Source organism: Hyaena hyaena, unplaced genomic scaffold (assembly GCF_003009895.1).
Source record: "Hyaena hyaena isolate Hyena2069 unplaced genomic scaffold, ASM300989v1 scaffold_4, whole genome shotgun sequence".
NCBI classification, from domain to species: domain Eukaryota; kingdom Metazoa; phylum Chordata; class Mammalia; order Carnivora; family Hyaenidae; genus Hyaena; species Hyaena hyaena.
The window spans coordinates 6,200,341-6,219,727 of NW_024080636.1; the positions used below are offsets into that span (position 1 = coordinate 6,200,341).

General features: G+C 56.5%; 2 long non-coding RNA genes across 5 annotated transcripts; both read right to left on the bottom strand.

The window, feature by feature from the left end:
* Positions 1–648: 648 nt before the first annotated feature.
* On the bottom strand, positions 649–17,368 carry LOC120233418. Its single transcript, XR_005528820.1, has 3 exons — positions 16,819–17,368; positions 16,076–16,078; positions 649–662 (listed from the first exon to the last, which is right to left on the bottom strand). It is a non-coding gene; the product is annotated as an uncharacterized LOC120233418 (long non-coding RNA).
* Positions 736–7,645, bottom strand: LOC120233412. Of its 4 annotated transcripts, none has more exons than XR_005528818.1 (4): positions 7,366–7,645; positions 5,752–7,235; positions 3,874–4,080; positions 736–1,149 (listed from the first exon to the last, which is right to left on the bottom strand). It is a non-coding gene; the product is annotated as an uncharacterized LOC120233412 (long non-coding RNA). The 4 variants fall into 4 exon arrangements; XR_005528817.1 differs by having other exon boundaries at positions 3,874–4,165; XR_005528815.1 differs by lacking the exon at positions 5,752–7,235.
* Positions 17,369–19,387: the final 2,019 nt, after the last annotated feature.

The window sequence follows — 19,387 nt, forward strand, 5'->3', positions numbered from 1 at the left end:
TCTACTGTCTGCCTCTGTGGACATTTCCTATACATGGGACCCTACACCATGTGGCCTCCGTGGCTGGCTATGTTTACTGAGCATCATGTTTTCAAAGATCATCCACGTTGTAGCACAAATCAGAGCTTTGTTCCTTTTTATGGCTGTGTAATATTCCATTGAATGGATATACCATATTTGTAATCCATTCATCATCACCCAATAGGTATTTGGGTTGTTTCCTCTTCTTGACTATTTTGAATAACCTCCCTTCCTTTTTTTTTTTTTTACCAATTTTTTAAACTTATTTATTTATTTAGAGAGAGACAGAGACAACGAGAGCAAGGAAAGAGCAGAGAGAAGGAGACTGAGAAGTCCAAGCAGGCTCCACACTCAGTGCAGAGTCCAACATGGGAGTCAGTCTCACAAACCATGAGATCATGACCTGAGTCAAAATCAAGAGTTGGTGCTTGGGACACCTGGGTGGCTCAGTTGGTTAAGCATCTGACTTCGGCTCTGGTCTTGATCTCATAGTTCATGAGTTCGAGCCCTGTGTCAGGCTCTGCACTGACAGCTCGGAACCTAGAGACTGCTTTGGATTCTGTCTCTCTCTCTCTCTCTCAAAAATAAATAAACATTGTTTTAAAAATCGAATGTTCAACTGACTGAGCCACCCAGGCACCCTGTAACCTCCCTTCCTTTTAAGTGGAGGGAAAAAAAGGCAAGACCTTTCTCCCTAAAAAATCACACGCAGAATCTGTTTTGAAATTATTCTTTATTTGTGTATTTTGACATTGTGACCACAGCCACACCGTCATTGATGGCTCTCAGGGGGCTTTCCTGGGGGACTTTCCTCGGTCCCTGCTAGGTACGGGGCGGGGGGGGGGGGGCACTAAAGCTGCCCCAGGCAGGGTGAGGTGGGAAGCCAGTGGCCTCTGCTTCTCTTCCCCGATCTCCAGCACCCGGGCTGTGGAGGAGGGCCTTCTACCCCCGCAGCCGCGAGGCCACAGACACCCAGCTGTCCGTTCCCTGCCGCTGGTGTTCTCCTTCCCTTCCACATGCATGCACGCCTTCCTTCCTTCCTTCCTTCCTTCCTTCCTTCCTTCCAAGTCCATTCAATGCCATGGCTAACGCAACGGGCAGCACCCTGCCTCACGTGGAGAGATCATCCTGTAGGAGAAAACAATTAACATAGGAAATATTCCACTTTGCAGGAAGAAAATAAAGTAAAATAATTGGGACAGAGTGGCAGGTGGGCTATTTGGGGTGAGGTGATCTGGAAAGGCCTTCCAGCCAGGTGACAAAGGGACATCTGGGAGAGGCACATTCAGGGCAGAGAAGATCAGCAGTGCAAAGGGCCTGGGGCGGGAGTGAGTGTGGTGGGCGTGTCTGAGGCCACTGTGGGTGGAGGACAGGGAGTGGCAGGGGTCACATGGACCACAGCCAGGACTTTGGTTTTCCTCGTGTGTCTGACAGAAAGACCTCCGGCAGCAGAGTGCAGGTGGGAAGGGTCCGTGCTTTCGAACCCTCTCCTTGGCTAATGGGAGGCAGATTTGGAAGGCCAGCATCCAGGCATCCGGATGGGACTGCCGGGCCCTGGTGCTGGGAGAGGTGGTCAGACCCAGGGCAGGGCTCAGGGGAGAGTCTGTGGGACTAGCTCTGGGAGGGGCAGTGGGGGTGGGGATGGGGGAAAGAGTCACCAAGGTCCCCCGCATCTGGGCCCCGCAAGGGAGGCCCTCCCTGTCCTCTCCACCCGCACACCTTCCTTCCTCTGACTTGGCCCGGGGAGCACTCACCGGGGCCCCCTTCCTTGAAGCCTCTGTGTACAGAAGGGCCCCCATTTGCGGACCAGATGCGTCCTGACAACCCTGGGGCTGTGGGGAGGCGGCGATGGAAAAGGCCCCCCGAGTCTTCCCTCCGGAAGCTTCCACCTCCACACGTCCCTCTTAGAGGGAAGGGGGCCAGCGGGAGGCCCCTCTCCTTGTTTATTTCTCTCAATCCATTTGCAAAACATTTTCGGGGAAGATGACCATGTGCAAGAATGATTCCCTTAGTGATTCTACAGGAACAAGGGCGATCCAGAGAAATAAAGTTCCCAAATCTTAATTATATCTTCTTAAAAATAACAACAAACAAAAAAAGGAGGGGGGGGGAGAAAGCTCTCTGCACCAGGGTAGCAACGCCTAGGAGCCAACCCTGTCCGTCTGCCCCCTCCCGGGCGGGACCGCGGTGCCCTCATCTGAGAGACGAAAGCTGCAGGGAGGGACGTGGCAGCCGTGAGGGACCAGCTCCTGAGAGCAGGGGCTGAAAGATCGTCGCTATTTTTGCCACTGTCGTGATGGAGCGTCCGCCCCCCCAGCTCCTCAGCACTCAACACCGCAGTCCCCCGCCCGCTCGGTGGACGTGTCGTGTCGGAAACACAGCGCAGGCCTCCCGACTCTGGTCACCCAGAGGACGGGGGGAGGGGCAGCCGCTCAGAGGGCAGTGGGGGGGCCGCTCTAGGATGCTGGGGCTTGACATGGAGCAGAGAAGCCTGATCCAGAGCCTAAAGGAACCAGGAATGGCCACCGCCCTGCCCCCCCAGGGCCTGGGGGCGGGGCCATTCGGCCTTCAAGGGAATCCCAAATTCCAGGAAGCGTGAGAACTATGGCCATCTGGCTCCTGGCGGCGGGGGGGGGGGGGGAAGAAGCCTGAGACCCGTGTGGTTTCCAGGCAAGACGTACCAGACCTGCCAGGGAGAAAAGGCATCCCCTCCTCCTTCCACTCCGAGGGAAACTCTTGTCCTAGAAGGGTCAGCCGAGACCCCCAGGGAGAAAGCCAGCCAGAGGTCCTGGAGGCTCTTGGAATGATCGGGGGACGCAGGGACACAGCCCGGGCTCTGCGTCCCACCCAGGCAGCCGGCGAGCTCCGGCGCCCCACCAGCCGCGCAGCGGGCAGAGGAGGGCCCTCCCGGGGGCAGGGGCGATGAGTCACTGGGGCTCGGTGTGCGTGCTGAGTCCTGCAGCGCATGGAGGAGAGCAGACCCTGCCCTGATCAAAAGGGAAAAAGGTGGGTGAAGACACCATAAGTAGGCCAGAGCCACTGGGCTTGGCTCCGGACGCAGGGGTGTGCTGGGGAGGGTGCGCCCTGGGCGCCCACGGGGCTGAGGGTGGTGGATCCAGGTGGCATCCGGGACTGGCCGCCGCCTGCTTCTGGGGGTGGGGGGGACCGGAGGACAAGGAGGGGCTGTTGGCAGAGGCCTCGCTTCCTGCAAGTTCCAACTTCTGTCAAAATCGGTTAATTGGTTGCTTTGCCAGATTTGAGGCTTCTCTGTCCACCAAATCCGCTCATTTGCCGGCGCGCCCCAGGAGGGGGGTGTGGCTGCTTTTCCAACCCCACAGCTGTGCAGAAGCCACCCCGACTGTTTGCTGGGGGCTCTGTCCCTGTCGGGGGGTGCAGTGGGCAGGGTCAGGAGCACCGGGCAGCGAGTCCGAGGCGGGGCAGTGCCGCTGCCTGTGGGCCTGGGCGAGGCCCTTCTCTTCTCTGGGCCTCAGTCCCCTCCTCTGTGAGACGGGCTGGACCCACTTCCTGGGGCTGATGTAATAGCACCCCACAAACTCTGCGGCTTAAAACAACACACATGTACTCTCCTTTGGTTAAATCAAAACATCAGCAGTGCTGCAGCCTTCCCGGGGGCTCCGGGAGAAAACCCGTTTTCTGGCCTTTTCCAACTTCTTGAGACCGTCCGCTCCTGTGGCTCATGGCCGCTCCTCCAAGTTCAGAGCCAGCAGCGGCCGGTTGCCATGGCCCTTCTTACATTGCTGTGTTCTGAAACTGGCTCTCCTGCCTCCCCCCTGCACCGTCCAGGACCTGATTATATGGGACCTGCCTAGACGGTGAGGGTGAACACCTTACCTCGAGGAGACGCCCCTTCTGAAGGGAGCGGCTGCCCTTGCTGTCCAGCTGTCCACGTTCCACTTACAACCTTCATTCCTTCGCCACAAACAACAAATCCGCAGGTTTGGGAGGTTAGCGTCTGGACATCCAGAACGGGGCACTCTTTTTGGCTGCCACGAGGGGATTGATCTAGAGGCTTCTATGGTGAAGCCTTGCTCACACAGCCTGCCAACGAGAAAGAACGGGGCCATGCTGTCCGCAGAAGCCCGAAGTATCCATTCGTCAGCAGGCACTCCTGACCACGGTGTTTCTGGGAGAAAAAGGAGGCCTTTGTTCCAGGGTGGAGGCCGGGAGCGTTCCCGAGGCTGGCCCTCTGAGGGATTCCACCGTGACCCCCGAACCTCAGACAGAAATGTTTCCTAGGCCAAGACTGTGCGGGGGGAGGGTGCTGTATTTCATTCGGGCCACACCCCCCGCTGAGGGCCTTCCTGTGCCCAGCTCTGTACTGGACGTGGGGCCCATGGAATCTGATGTGCTGGCCTGCCCTCGCGGAGTTCGGTCTACTGAACCCATACGAGTCAAAATACGGTGGGTAAAACCAAGGGACAGGTCACTCCAGAAAGTGTCGTCTCCCCGCTGTGAGGGGAAAAGGTATCTGAGAAAGCTTTCTAGGGTAGTTGGGTTTTGAAGTATGAGTAGGAGTTTGCCAGGGAGATGGGAATGTGGAATTCTAGCTGGAGGTTCACCTTTACCACCTCCTGCTGAGGACTCACTACTGCCCAGTTCTACTACCTTGACGATACTGCTTGATGGGGAGCCATGCGGAAAGGGACTCACAGGGGCCAGGCAGCCTGCCAAGGGGCATGCAGTAGGAACTGGCTTGAAGCCCCTCTCTCCCGGCCCCCTTGGACCACTGCAGAGCCCAGGACCCCTCAGAGGGCTTTGCAAACGGTCAGCGGGTGAGATTGTCACCTGCTGCTTACCGGCTGCGGGTCCTGCGGGACCGGGCTCTCCTGTCTTTGGTCAGTTTCAGCTCTGGTTCCCACAAGGAAGGTGGGGAGGCTGCTACGTGGCGAACGCAGCGGCTATAAGCCCCCCCTCCCCCCCACCTGGCGAGGGTGAGATGACCTGTCCTTGACTGATCTGCACCAGAGAGGACCAGCGGCGGTGATTGAAGGAGCCGGCTGCACACCCAGGTCCCTTGGGCTGCCTTCCTTCCCCCCACTGGCTCCTCCCTGGGGCCGGGGCTCTGTGAGCCGCCCGCAGCCTGCTGCCCGGGAGAAGGGGGCGCAGAGCAGAGGGAGGAGCCAACTGTGGCGGGGGCACCCTGGGGGCTGGGGCGTGCACAGAGGGGAGGCGTGGGGCTCACCTGAACCTTCCCATCTTAAGCACCTGTGTGCAAACACACACAAGTGTATGCACAAATAAAAACACAAAGACACACATGTACAAACATGCCGTGTGAGCCTCCTTCCGTCCGTCTCTCCTCCACTCAGCGTTCAGCCTCTCTCTCTTCCTGCCTTCACGCTCGCTCTCTCTCTGGCCTGTTTCCTCCACTTCCCCGTGCACTGCGATCAGCCTCGGCTCCTGACTGCAGCTGGTGCTGACCGGTGAGACTGGGCGGGCCAGTCCGGGGGGGGGGGGGTGTATCCGGCGTGGTCATCAGGGTGAGGTGGAGTCGCGAGGGCTTGCACGAAGGTGTCCGGCTGGGTGGGGACCCCACCACACCTGGCCCCGGGAAGGGGCCCTCGCACAGGCGTGCTGGCAGATGGATTGCTGGAGGTCCCCTTCATGGCCCCTCATTACATTCGTGCCTTGTGCCTCCTGCAGTGTGACTGCTTAGCTCACTGGAAGGTGGAAGCGGTCTCCCCGCAGGGAATCTGGCAGATGACTTACGACTAGTTTTGGCCGATAGAATCCAGTGGAAGGGGCGCTGTGCCCGTCTGAGCCTGGTCCTCTGCTCTCCTGCCGAGCCCTGTGCACCATGGGTCCAAGCCTGACCATCCTGCCGGCCGATGACAGAGCACGTGGAGCAGAGAGAAGCTGGCCCAGCTGGAGCCTGGGAGCCCAGCCACGAGAGCAAAGCCACGGGACTGGCCCGCAGTGACTGCAGACGCACAAGCCAGCCCAGGCCAGCAGAACTGCCCAACCAGCCCGCAGCCTCCTGAGAAATAAGTGATCACTAGGTTTGGGGGCGGTTTTGTTACACAGCAATAGTAGTTGATACAGGCACCGTGTGGGTGACTCTGAGTCACAGTAGAAATACAGCTGTGGGAGCAGCTCTCAGAGTCATGGGCCTCACCGTGACTCCAGCAGGGCCCCTAAATGTGGCCGTGGCCCCTCCAGAGGAGAAGAGCCAGAGTGGTCAAGAACATGGCACGGGTGTCCCATACACAGACCTGAGCCTGAACCCAAGATCTACCACACGGTAATTAGGCTCTGAAGCCTGCTGACCATCCCCGTGAGGAGAGGCCATGTGGGGAGGCCCTCGTGGGCAAGGCCCTGTGGAGAGAGAGGCCACCTAGGAGCCGTCAGGCTGCAGGTGAGAGACAAGCCGTTTGGACCTTCTGCTTTCGGCCACCACGTGACTGCACTTGCACGAGAAACCCATGGACAGAACTGACCGCCCAGCTGAGCCTGGCCAAGTCACGGAGCCACGGGAAGGAGAAGCAAAGTGCCGCTTTGCACGAACTCTTCCGTCCTTCACAGACTGTGAGCCTCGGCCCGGGAGTGTGACCTCCTTACCCCCAGCTGCCGGGAAGAGCGGCTTCGGAGTGACACTTCCGTCCCTGCCCCCGCCATCGGGGTTTCAGAAACGTGGGTCTAGTCTTAGAGAACCCCACAATGTGTCTTCCCAGAATGCACCCTGAGGCCACTGCCCCGTTCAAGGGCCCCCACTGTCCCCGCCCCTGTTTGTGCATCTGGAAAGTTCCTAGTTGCACGTTGAGTGCTGCCTCCCCTGGGAGCCCCCAGCCTCTGAGAAGACCAGAGTTCTCCTGCTCCCCTGCAGTACAGCCGTCAGCCCCCGAAGGTGACCTCTGAAGGCCAAGACCAGCTCTTCCCATCGGGTGGCACTGAGCAGAGGGCCTGGGACAGAGGAGCCCATCACTCAGTCCCCATGGGATGAGTGAGGCCAGGTCTACCTCCAGGGACAGAGCCCCGGGGACACAAGTCCACGCAGAGCTGGGCCGGAGACAAGTGGACGTGGACAGTGTGGGGCAGGGTGAGAGGAGGCGGGCGTGAGTGGGGCCGGAAAGCTCTTGGGACGACGGAGCCCAGGCCTGTCCCCGGGGGTGGGAGGGACGTGCACCCTGTCACTGTCACAGAGGCTCTTCCGGGGCCATCTTCCAAGGAGCTCAGTCAGGTCATATCCACGCCACCTGGAACGGAGGGGAAGTCCGGTAGTTTTCTAGGTGGTGTCCAGTCAGCACGGGCAGCTCGCACGATTCCGGGGCCTCACCAGCAGCACCCACGGCATTGCCTCGGGACGCCCCCAGCGCACCCACTCACCCCTGCGCAGCGCCGCGGGCCGCCATCCACGAGGTCCCCAGGAAGGCGGGGCTGCCGCAGGCGGAGGAGGAAGCAGGCGTAAGTCAGGCCCCGTTCCGTGGTTCGGTCACAAAATAACCCACTTGGAAGCGAGGTGAGACTCATTCGAGCAGCGAAGGGCGCAACATCCAGGGCAGGTGGTGAGCTGACCTGCCCTCTGGCAGCAGGTGACCAGGTGCCCTCGGTGCCCGGCTGCTGCCCCGTTCTGGGTAAATGTCTTCAGACACAGCTTTATCCTGTTGCTGAGCTTCTAAGGAAGCCCCGCCTTCCAAAACGGAGGAGGAGGAGGAGGAAGGAGGAAGAGGAAGGAGGAGGAAGGAGGAGAAACAGCTCGAACTAGATACATGAGCAACAATCTTTCCCTGGGTGCTCATAAGAGATAGAGACTGGGCTGTTGCAATGTGGTGGGCGGTCAGGAGGTGACCCTAAGACACCCCCCCCCATCAGGCTGCAATCCTGAAAGAAGGCAGCCTTCTCAGCAGAGAGTGGTACCAACTGAATCTGCCTGCCCGCGGGGGACCCTGCTGGGAAATCTGGGTGTCTGATTCAGGGCTCCAGATAGAAGATATTTAATGACAATAATAATTTCCCTTGAGAGTTTGCAACCATAGCAGAGGACCTGAATAAATATTTTTCCCAAGAAGACGTCCAGATGGCCAACAGGCACGTGAGCAGATGCTCAACATCGCTCACCATCGGGGAAACGTACATCAAACCACAATGAGATGCCACCTCACACCAGCCGGAAGGGCTCGCGTCAAATAAACAAGCAATAACGAGTGTTGGGGAAGATGCGGAGAAAAGGCGTGACTTGTGCACGGTTGGTGGGAGTGCACACTGGTGCACGCTGTGGAGAACAGTGCAGAGGGTCCTCAAAAAAAAAATAAAAATAGAAATATCATATGATCCACCAATGCCACTACTGGATATTTACCCAAAGGAAATGAAAACACTAATTCAGAGAGATACCCGCACCCCTGTGTTTATTGCAGCGTTATTTACAATGGCCAAGATACGGAAGCAGCCAAAGTGTCCATCAATAGATGGATGGATAAAGAAGATGTGGTGGGGTCCTATGCAATAGGCTGTCACTCAGCTATGAAAACAATGAGATCCTGCCCTTTGCAGCAACTTGGATGGACCTCGAGTATATTATCATAAGTGAGATGGACAAAGACAAATACCATATAATTCCACTTTTATGTGGCATCTTAAAAACAAATGAGCAAACAAATTTTAAAAAGCAGAAACAGGGGCGTCTGGGTGGCTCAGGACATTGAACTCTTTTTTTAAGTTTATTTATTTTGAGAGAGAGAAAGTATGCAAGCAGGTGAGGGGCCGAGGGAGAGAAAGAGAGAGAGAGAGAATCCCAATCAGGCTCCACACTGTCAGCACAGAGCCCAACGAGGGATTCAGTCCCACAAACTGTGAGATCATGACCTGAGCCAAAATCCTGAATCGGATGCTTGGGGCACCTGAGTGACTCAGTCGGTTAAGAGTCTGACTTGGACTCAGGTCATGATCTCACAGCTGGGGAGTTCGAGCCCCGCGTCGGGCCCTGTACTGACAGCTCAGAGCCTGGAGTTTCCTTCAGATTCTGTGTCTCCCTCTCTCTGCCCCTCCCCTGCTTGTGCTCTGTCTCTCTCTCTCAAAAATAAATAAATGTTAAAAAAATTTAAAAAAAAGAAAATATATACTTTGAAACTTTTTCTTAAGTTTATTTATTTTTTTGAGAGAGATCGAGAGCGAGCAGGGGAGGAGCAGAAAGTGAGAATCCCAAGCAGGCTCTGAGCCGACAGCACAGATGTGGGGCTTGAACTCACAAACTGTGAGATCGTGACCTGAGCTGAAACCAAGAGTCAGACGCTTAACCGACTGAGCCCCCCAGATTCCCCTAAATGTTGAAACTCTAAACCCCATGCAATAAATAGCTGAAGAGAGAATCAATGCATCAGAGCATAGGCCTGAGGAAATTTCCCAGGAGGCAGCACCGAGAGATAAGGAGACAGAGAATATGGAAGAGAGGTCAGGAGGCCAGGAAGAGAGAGAGAGAGCCTAACGTGTGTGCAATCAGAATTGCAGACCTCCAGGATGAGGAGGAACTCCCTGGAGGAGGGAGAGGGGTAGCTAGCTGTTCCCGGCAGAGGGAACAGCATGTGCACGCACCCCACCCCACCCCCAGCTCTCAGGCCACACGGTCCAGGGAGCCCTAACCCAGTCCTTCGTGCTCTGGGAGTGTACCTGTGACCCCAGCTGGGTCACCCATGGCCAGTGAGGCCCAGTTCCGAAACTTTTGTTAGAACAGTTGGGCAGAGGGTACCTCGGGCCGCTGACAGGGGAGAATGTTGGCCTGGAACAGCTGTGAGATGGAGATAACACAAAGAGAAGCCCTTTGGGCCCTGGATCCAGCCATGCCTGAAGGACACACGGTTACATGCATTAATACACTTCCTTTTCTGCTTAAGCTGGCATGAGTCAGTTTTTCTGTCGCGTGCAACTACTCATTTCATCCAGAAGCCCCAAGACTGGACACCCTATGGAGACCCCCGCCCCGCCCAGAGCAGGGGATGGCTGGGCCAGGCCTTGCTGGCTGCCTCACAGTTAGCCGGGAGGTGCGGGGTCTGCCCGGGCAGGCTGGCGTGGGCGTGGGCGGTCTTCCCGGCAGTTGGTGCAGCTCACCGGCTCCTGGGCCAGATCTCTGCCTGGGCAGGCCCAGGGCTCCCAGGTTGGCTCCCGGCAGGGCCTTATGATGGCCTCAGGCCTTGGCAAGTGCTGGAGGCCTTGCGGGAGGATGAAGCCTCAGAAGCATGGTGGGGGGGGGTTAGGCCAGCCCCCGGGGGTCTTGCCTCGTAGGTCCCGGTGGGTGTGCAGCACCCTAGCCTCAGGATTCAGCTGAGATCTGAGAGAGGAGCAGAGTGGGGAAGCCGTTAGCCCACACCTGTCCCTCCCCAGACCCCAGCATGGCCAGCGCCATGGATGGCCCGGGGGAAAGTGCCGGGCGGGCGCAATGTGCAGGTCACCCGACCAAGAGGGTGTAAGGATCCACTCGGCTGTGAAATTACATCATTTCAGGTCCCCGGTCCCTGTCGAGTGAGTGGCCAGCACAACTCCGACTTCTGCAGATCCATCAGCAGTCAGTGGGCTGCACTGTCTGTGTCTGTCCCTGCCAGCCCAGGCCCCTGTGCCCCACCTAAATGCCCCCTCTTCCAAGAAGCCCTCCCTGATCACCCCAGACGTTTTCCTGCTTGACTCTCATGTCCCTTTGCACCCGGGAGCCCTCACACATTGTCAGGTCCAGGCTATTGTGGGATGCGGTCCTTGTACCTTCGTCGTATTTTCCTTTGGTTCATCCCTGACGACCCAGGGCCCAGCTGGGACCCAGTACGAACACCGGCTGGGTAAATATGTCCTAAGCGAACAACGAATAGTTGGATGAAGGCTCGAGTTTCCATTCACATTGCACTTGGCACGTGCCAGGCACTGTTTTAAGTCTTTATAAAACATTAGCTCACAGACTCCCCGTGACGACAGAGCCAGGACTCAGGCCCAGGCCGCGCCTCAGAGTCTGCGCTCTTCGCCCGCGGCCACGACACGTCCTCACATCCCAGGGGTGCAGCGAGGCCACGGGGGACCAGGGAAGAGGAGGGACTTGCCGAGGCATTGCAGCCGGTGCCAAACTCTCCTGCCTCCTGGCCGGGCTCCTCCCTCCTTAAAACAGGAGCCGCGGGGCTAGGGCCTCAAAGGCCACTCCTGTGTTCACGGCCGCGGGCCAGCTCTTTCCCCACCGCGGCAGAGGCTGGCTGGCCGCCTCCTCCCTTCTCTTGGTGACGGTTCGCCCGCGGGCATCCTGGGGGCAAAGGGGCGGGGACTGAGTCTGCAGCTGCGGGTGTGCTTCGGTGAGTGCGAGGTGACGGTTCGGTCCCTGGGTGCAGGCACAGGAGCCGGAGAGGGGCGGGTGGGGCAGGGCCCCCGCCTCCAGACCAGGGGTGTGGCCCCGGCAGTGCTGGATCTGAGAGCCATCCCGGCCCCGAGAGGGGTGTGTGGCTGGGGGTGCTGGCCCCCCACCGACGGGCAGGGCAGGCTGTGGGGCGGGCGCCAGGAGGGATTCAGACCCCGCCCTCAGCCCTCTGCAAGGCACCCAGCGCCGTTTTCCTCCCTGGGCGAGGCCCCTGGCGCGGGAGTGGGGTGCCAAGGGCGGCAGGCCCCTCAGCGCCCCGTGGGAGACCTCCCAGCCTCGCAGACCACAGAGACACAGGCAGCCATGTCTGACACCACGTGACTGTGCCCGTAGGGTCACATGACCCTGAGGGGGCACCCCCATAGGTCAGCCCAGGACCACCCACTGACAGCAGAGTGAGCAGCTAACTGATCGGATTTACCCCCTGGGGACCCCCCACCGGACTTCCCAGGAAAAGGCAATGCGAGGGGGTCTCCTGGAAGATGGAGGCCTAAGCCTGGGGGTGGGGGTCATGGAGAGCCAGCAGGTCCTGGGGGACTGGGAGGGTCTAGGGGACTTGGGGAGGCCTTGAGAATTCTGGGGACTTTCTGGGGCCTGGGGGATTTTGGGGGGGGGGTCTGGGAGGCCTGGAAGACCTTGAGAAATCCTTTGGGTCCTCGGGTTGGGGAGGGGGTGGGGGAGTCTGAATTGCAGGGGGCATTGAGAGCCCAGGGAGGGCCTTGAGAGGTCTTTAGGGCCTTTGGGGAGGCCATGGGGGTCTGGGGCCATCATGGGGGTACTTGAGGGTCTTTGGGTACTTGGGATTTCTCGGACCTTGGGAAATCTTCATGAATTTAGGGGGCTGTAGGGATTTTAGGGGGGCCTGGGGCTTTTGGTGGCCCTTGGGGAATGGAGCAGCCCCCAAGAGTCCAGGTCATGCCGGCGCCAGTGGCCTGGGCGCCTGCCTTCACCTCGGGAGCCCTGGCTCCGTCCGTGTGACGGAAGATGACAGACCCATCAGTCCCTGGAGGTTGAAATGAACAAAAGTGACACCTGTTCCTTTCGGCGCCCTTGCCTCTGCTGTCGCGTCTGGACCCCCCCAGGTCAGGCCGCACCCCCTCCCCACCTCCTCACTTCCCACCCCCACTGAGGCTGGGGTGGCACAGGCTTGGGGGTGGGGGTGGGGAACAGACTCCTATGCCGCAGCCGCCGCAGAAGCTGTGCCCTTGTCCCCCGAGTGGTGAGGCGGCAGAGGCCCCGAATTCGCGGAGATCGTCTCCTGGGGCAGAGGAGTCACGTGGCCAGGATGGGTGTGGGCCTCCAGGAGGATGGCGCTGGCTGCTGGGAGGCTGACGTGGCCGGGCCAGCGTCCTGGGGACGGCCGATGGTGGGGGCAGGCGGAGCTGAGCGGGAGGTCCAGCTTCCTGGCCACGGACCCCCGTGAAGGGTCTCGGGCCCCGTCCTGGCCCCGCAGGCGGCCCAGTCTCCCACAGCCGCGGCCACCTCCCGTCTGGCCCCTGGACCCCGCCTCCAGGCCCGCAGCTCCGGCCTTTCCAGTCCTCCATCTCCAGAGTGGCCGTCTCGGTCCAGGCCACTGTCATCTCCCTCCGTCCCGGACAATGCCAGAGCTTTCCAGCTGGTCCCGTCTGCCCCTGGTCCCTCCAGTCCATTCCTCACGCGCAGCCGGAGTGATCTTTTTCAAATACAACTGCCCTCTTCAACCTGCCCCCCACCGGCAGCATCTGTAGGGCTATGACCTGCCCCCCCCCGCCCCCCGCCCTGGCGGGGGTACTTCAGCCTCCACAGAGCTGCCCGGAGCCCGTGCCAGAGCACGTGTGGACGCCCCCCTGCTTCCTTCACTGGGAAAGTCTGCAGCGCAGCCAGGCAGCGGGTGTGGGGCTGGGGGTGCTCCGCGTCACCCTGGGGCGGGCCGGAGCCCACCGCACTTGCTGCCAGGCCGCTCACCTGCCTCCTGCATCCTTGGGGTTGGGGGAGGGGAGGGACTGGCCCCAGGGGGTGTGCGACTCAGCTCTGGCCGGTGGGGGGAGTCTGCTGGCGGCTGCTGCAGAAGGTTTGCTCAGTAGGCAGGGGAGACAGAGAGACAGGCGTCTTGTCACACCTGCATCGTGGCCCACGCACGTGCTTGGGGGTGACCAGGGCCCCTGAGTGTGGTACTGACCGCACCTGCCACTAAGGCTTTACAGAAGCCATTGCACTCACTACCCCATGAGGGAGGCACAATCACTATCCTTAGTTTACAGATGAGGAAACTGAGGCACAGAGAGAGAAGGCTCCTGTGCTCTGGGAGCTGACGGAGCAGGAATCAGACCCCAGTCTGCCAGCAAAGCCCCTGCAGGGCCCTGTCCCCACCAAGCTGCTTGGGCTCACCTTGACCACCTCTCTTCAGCCTCTGGGCCACCTTTCACCTCCTTGAATGTCTTTCCCACCTCAGGGCTTTTGCACGGCTCTTCCTTCTGCCTAGAGCACTTTTCTCACCACCTGTCTCACTATGGGGTCTTGGCTCAAATGTTCCCTCCCTGTAGGGCTGTGACTTGCTGGGGATGGGAGTGTGTGGGCTTCCTGGATGCCTTTTGTGCCTTTTGAATATTGAACCCTGTGAATATATTACCTGGTGTGATATACTACACAGTCAGCTTGGCCGCCATAAGAAATACCATAGTCTGAGGTGGGGGGTAGGGGGCGGGGGCCTTACACAACAGATGTTTTTCACAGATCTGGAGGCTGGAAGTCTGAGATCAGACTGATTCGGTCCCCTGCTGCTGATTTAGTCCCCAGTGAGAGCTCTCTCTTGGGTATAGACAGCCGCCTTCAGGCTGTGTCCTCACATGGCCCTTCCGCGGTGCTTACAAACCGGGGACAGAGAGAAAGATCTCTGTCTCTCATTATAGGACATGAATCCCATCACGGGTCCCACCATATGGCCTTATCTGAACCCAGTCACCTTCCAAAGGCCCCACCTCTAAATACCATTGGAGGTGAGGGGCTCAAATGTGAAACGTGGGGCACGCAAAATTCAGTCCATGGCACCTACTCAAAAAATAATAAATTTTGAAAAAAACATATAAAAGCATACAACTTCACACTGATCAGGATGGCTATTATTTTAAAAACAGCAACAGAACGTAGCATCCCATTGGCAAGGATGTGGAGAAACTGGAACCTTGTGCACTGCTGGTGGGAACATAAAATGGCGCCCTTGCTGCGGAAAAGTCTGGCCGTTCCTCCAGGGATTATATATAGAATTTCCACATGACCCAGCAAACCCACCCCTAGGTATATACCCAGAGGAGATGAAAGCAGGGACTTGAGAGATTTGTACACCATGTTGATAGCAGCATTATCACGATAGCTGAGAGGTGGAAACAATCCAAGTGTCCATCAACGGATAAACGAAATGTGATCCGTCCACACAATGAAATAGGATTCAGCCTTAAAAAGGAAGGAACTTCTGATGAAGCCTGAGGACAGATTCCATGTATATGAGCTCGAGTTGTCCAAATCACAAAGACAGAAAGCAGATGGTGTCTGTGAGGGGCCGGGGCTGGGGAGGGGGTAGGGAGTGAGTGTCCGATGGGGACAGAGTTTCAGTTCTGCAAGATGAAGAGTTCTGGAGATGGACGGTGTGATGGTCGCACAACAGTGTGAATGCGTTCAGTATTGCTGAGTTGTACACCTGAACATGGCTGAGATGGTACATTTTGTCATGCATATATTATCACAATAAAAGTTATAAAAATAGGTGGGTAAATCTTAACAAATTTTAGCTGCACAAAGGAATACAATTAAAGTGGTGTTTTATATAAAGAAAAATTTGGGTAGGCAAACGTCCCTGTCCTGACTTCCTCCCAAAGGGTATGAAATGGAACCTAGGAAAATCACAGTGGAGAAGTCTGAAAAACACACTCAGCCAGGAGATCAAGGTCAAGGTCACAGGGATCAGTCAGGTGGACACCACATGCCCTGAACGGGTGGGAATAGAAGGGCACCTCACCCCTGTGGTCCTCTCCCCCAAACCCGTGACTCCAGCCTAACCCCTAGAAAAACACTGGATAAATCCCAGCCAAGAGACATCTACGAAACACCTCCCCGGTCCTTTCCGAAACTGTCAAGATCGGCAAAAACAAGGAAGAGAAACAGCCACAGTCCAAGGAAACGACTTGAATATCACGCCGTGTCCTGATGGGGTCTCAGAGCACAGAAGTAAGTATATGACGGGAAAACGGAGTCAGTCCGAGAAAAGCGCGGACTTTAGTTATAATAATATATTGAGATCGCTTCACTCACTTCCACAAATGCACAAGTGCAGGCTAGGATGACAACTTGGAAAACTGGGTGTGGGGTGTCAGGCAACTCTGGAGAATTGTTGCAATTTTTCTGTAAATCTAACTTTTCTTTAAAAAGTTATTTAAAAAAAAAAAAAAAAAAGCCTCTGTCCAGACAGACCTTCCTATGCACCAGGAGAAGGTCCTGTCCTCACTCTGGGCCAGAAACCTGGGGCTGCCGTGGTCTGTCTCACCTGCGGGCACGGAGCTGAGGGGTAGCCAGCATCTCCGGGGCCCCCAGGCCCTGTTCTGGGACAGCCAGGTCCAGTGCCAGGAAGCGGGAGGAGGCCGGATGTGGGTCCTTGGGACTGTACAATAACCTGGGTGAGCAGGATGAAATCAGCCCCCCCTGGGAGGAGCCGGGAACGCTTTGAGGGTACACCGATCTGACCCCCTACATCCACCACCTTTGGGGTTTACTGCAGAACTGGATTCTTCACTTCTTTTCATTTTAGTTAAATTTAATTTCAATGTGGGGCGCCTGGGTGGCTTAGTCGGTTAAGCGTCCGACTTTCGCTTAGGTCATGATCTCGCGGTTCGTGGGTTCGAGCCCCGCGTCGGGCTCTGTGCTGACTGCCAGCTCAGAGCCTGGAGCTTGTTTCAGTCTGTGACTCCCTCTCTCTCTGACCCTCCCCTGCTCACACTGTCTCTCTCTGTCTCCTAGAAATAAATAAAACATTTAAAAAAAAAATTTAATTTCAATGTAAATAGTTCCGTGGGGGGTAGTGGCCACCATGCTGGGCAGATTTAGAAACTTAATCACTATCAGTTTTGATATTTTTTGGCAAGACGACCTCATGGGGGGGGGCGGTGAGTTTCCTGTTAGGAGTTACTGTTATGCCCAGATCCTGAGACCCCAAAGACCACTGAGGAGCCGATTCCGATGTAGGCACACGAGGGTCTTTATTCAAGCTCGAGCAGGGACCCCCAATGCACCCCGACGCAGCGGTGATGGTGTGGAGCCCCGAACTCAGGGTCGCAGGGCTTTTTGTTGCAGTTACAGTGGGATTCGGGGGCCGTCCAGCTTGGCAGCCTCCTGATAGGTTGACTTTTAGCACAGGGTGTCTTGTCGGTACCCGACTGGCTCGGCCCATCTGGCCGGACCGCAAACAGCCAACAGGAACGTCTAGGGACATAGGCGCCTCTTTTAAACTGATTGGCTGTTGCTGTTGCTAGGGAAGTAAAGAAGGGCAGGCTGCCTAAGTACTTCCTGCGGTTTTTCCTGGAACTGGGTTCGGGCCTAGTTCACCCTCAAGATGGAGGCTTTTTCTAAAATGGAGTCAGTTAGGTTTAGGTCTCACGTTCCCCCCTTTTCTTAAGACTTCTGTGGACCCAGTCATGGGGCCTCTAGGAGCGCGAGGTCACCAGGCCTATCCATGTTTCGGGGATGTTGGTATTGTGTCCGGAGGACCATTGATTGGATGGCCCCCAAGCGTTCTTTCATAGATGTAACCAGTCTATTAAGAATGCAAGGTCCAAAGGTTAGTAACAGCAGTAAAATCAGTACGGGGCCTATTAAAGTAGGAATCAGGGTAGTAAGCCAAGGGGAGCTGTTAAACCATTTCTCGAACCAACTCTGGCTCAGCTCATACTCTCGTTTTCTTCCGGCCAGGCCTGGTAAAATTAAGAATTTTAAAAGTGTGGACCATCAGGTCCTATAAGGGCTCTGGCTCTGTCTCCTTGAGGATGGTGGTTCCCATGGACTTAGGTGACAAGGTACTGTAATAGTAATGGGAGTAGTGTGGGGTCGCCTGGGGGTCAGGCGGATTGGAATTAGGGCCTTGTTAGGGCCTATGGTCTCTCTTGATTCTGATTGAAAGGGGGCAGAGACCTGCTTGACCATAAACAGTACTCCTGTATCAGACCCTGATTTTTATAGTCTTAATCCCCAGGTTAGACCTTTGTCCCAGTCCTTAGTTCTTTTACCCTTGTCGGTGAATGTTAATTGTAGAGGGGTACATCTAGAGCCAGGCTTACAGGGGGCTGAGTGTTTGCACCGGAGGGAAATGAGAGATTGAGAGTCCTGGATCCAACTGCAAGATCCCGTGGTCTCACAGTCCCATTCCCGGCAATAATAATCTGACCGGCCTCCACACTGAGCCGCCTTGTCATTAGAAATTGGGGCCGGACATACATAAGAACAGGTTCCGTGTAACTCCTGCTGGGCAGTATGGGTACCACATCCAGGGATCCCTATTCTCCCTTCATGCAATGGGTCTTGTTCAAATAAGCTGCAAAGGTCAAATTCAAATGAAGGCCACCATGTATCGGGAAGATGGGGCTCAACATTAGTAACTATGGCTTGATTTGAACTAAGAGTAAAGACCTGCCATGTTACTTGGAGGGGTTGGTGAGGATTTCGGTTTTGGTTGGCCCAACAACACAGAGTACATATGGTCAGTAGTTCCAATATTAAAGGCCAGTTCATGTTTTCTGCTGTAGTTTGAGCTTTAGTGGATTCCCTGGGTCCTTGACGGCCTTCCGATCTGGATTCAGAGCCAGGTAGTCGTCCTTGTCGGCAAACGGGTCAGCTGGTTTGGCGTGGGTGTAATGGACCCAGGCAACAATGCCGTCTACCTTTAGGGCCGTTGGGGTGGTCAGTAGCACAACATAAGGTCCCTTCCAGGGTGATTCCAAGTTGCCCTGGCGGTGTCTCTTCACGTAGACCCAGTCACTGGGGCGGTACCTGTGTGGCTCCTGTTTCACAGAGGGCACACAGTTTAGGCCAAACACGTTTATGAGCCCATTGGAGGCCTCGGAGGTCTTGGAGGAGACGGGCTTCTTTGAACTCCTCAATGGCCTCATGCTGTAGGCGGGGTATGATGGGGGGTGCTTTACCAAACATGATCTCAAACGGAGTCAATCCCATTTGATATGGGGAATTACGCACTATATAGGGCAAAGGGGAGGAGGACCACCCAGTCACCGCCAGTCTCAAGGGCCAATTTGGTAAGGGTCTCTTTTAAGGTTCTATTCATCTTTTCTACCTGTCCTGAGCTCTGGGGTCTATAAGCACAGTGTAATTTCTAATCAATCCCCAGGGTCGTGGCTAGGCTCTGACTTACCTTGGACACAAAAGCCGGTCCATTATCTGAGCCTATCATCTGAGGGAACCCATACCTTGGTAGGATGTCTTCTAGCAGTTTCTTTGCCACCACCTGTGCGGTTTCGTGTTCGGTGGGATACGCCTCAGTCCATCCTGAAAAAGTGTCTACAAAGACCAGTAAGTACCTGTAGCCATACCTGCCAGGTTTTACCTCAGTGAAGTCAGTTTCCCAGTAAGCCGCTGGGCCTCTCCCTCTTAGACGTGTTCCAGGATTATGGGGGTTCTGGGTAGTGTTGGTCAGTTGACAGGCCTTGCATTTGCTGACGATTTGTTCAGTTTTGGAGTTGGCATCTTTAATTTTAATGTGTGACTGTCTAATCAGGTCTTGTAGTCTTCTCTGTCCCATGTGGGATGCTCGGTGTATTTTTTTTTTTTTCAAATGTTTATTTATTTCTAGGAGACAGAGAGAGAGACAGCGTGAGCAGGGGAGGGTCAGAGAGAGAGGGAGTCACAGACTGAAACAGGCTCCAGGCTCTGACACAGAGCCTGACGCGGGGCTCGAACCCATGAAACGTGAGATCATGACCTAAGCGAAAGTCGGACGCTTAACCAACTAAGCCACCCAGGCATCCCTGCTCGGTGTATTTTTGACCGAAC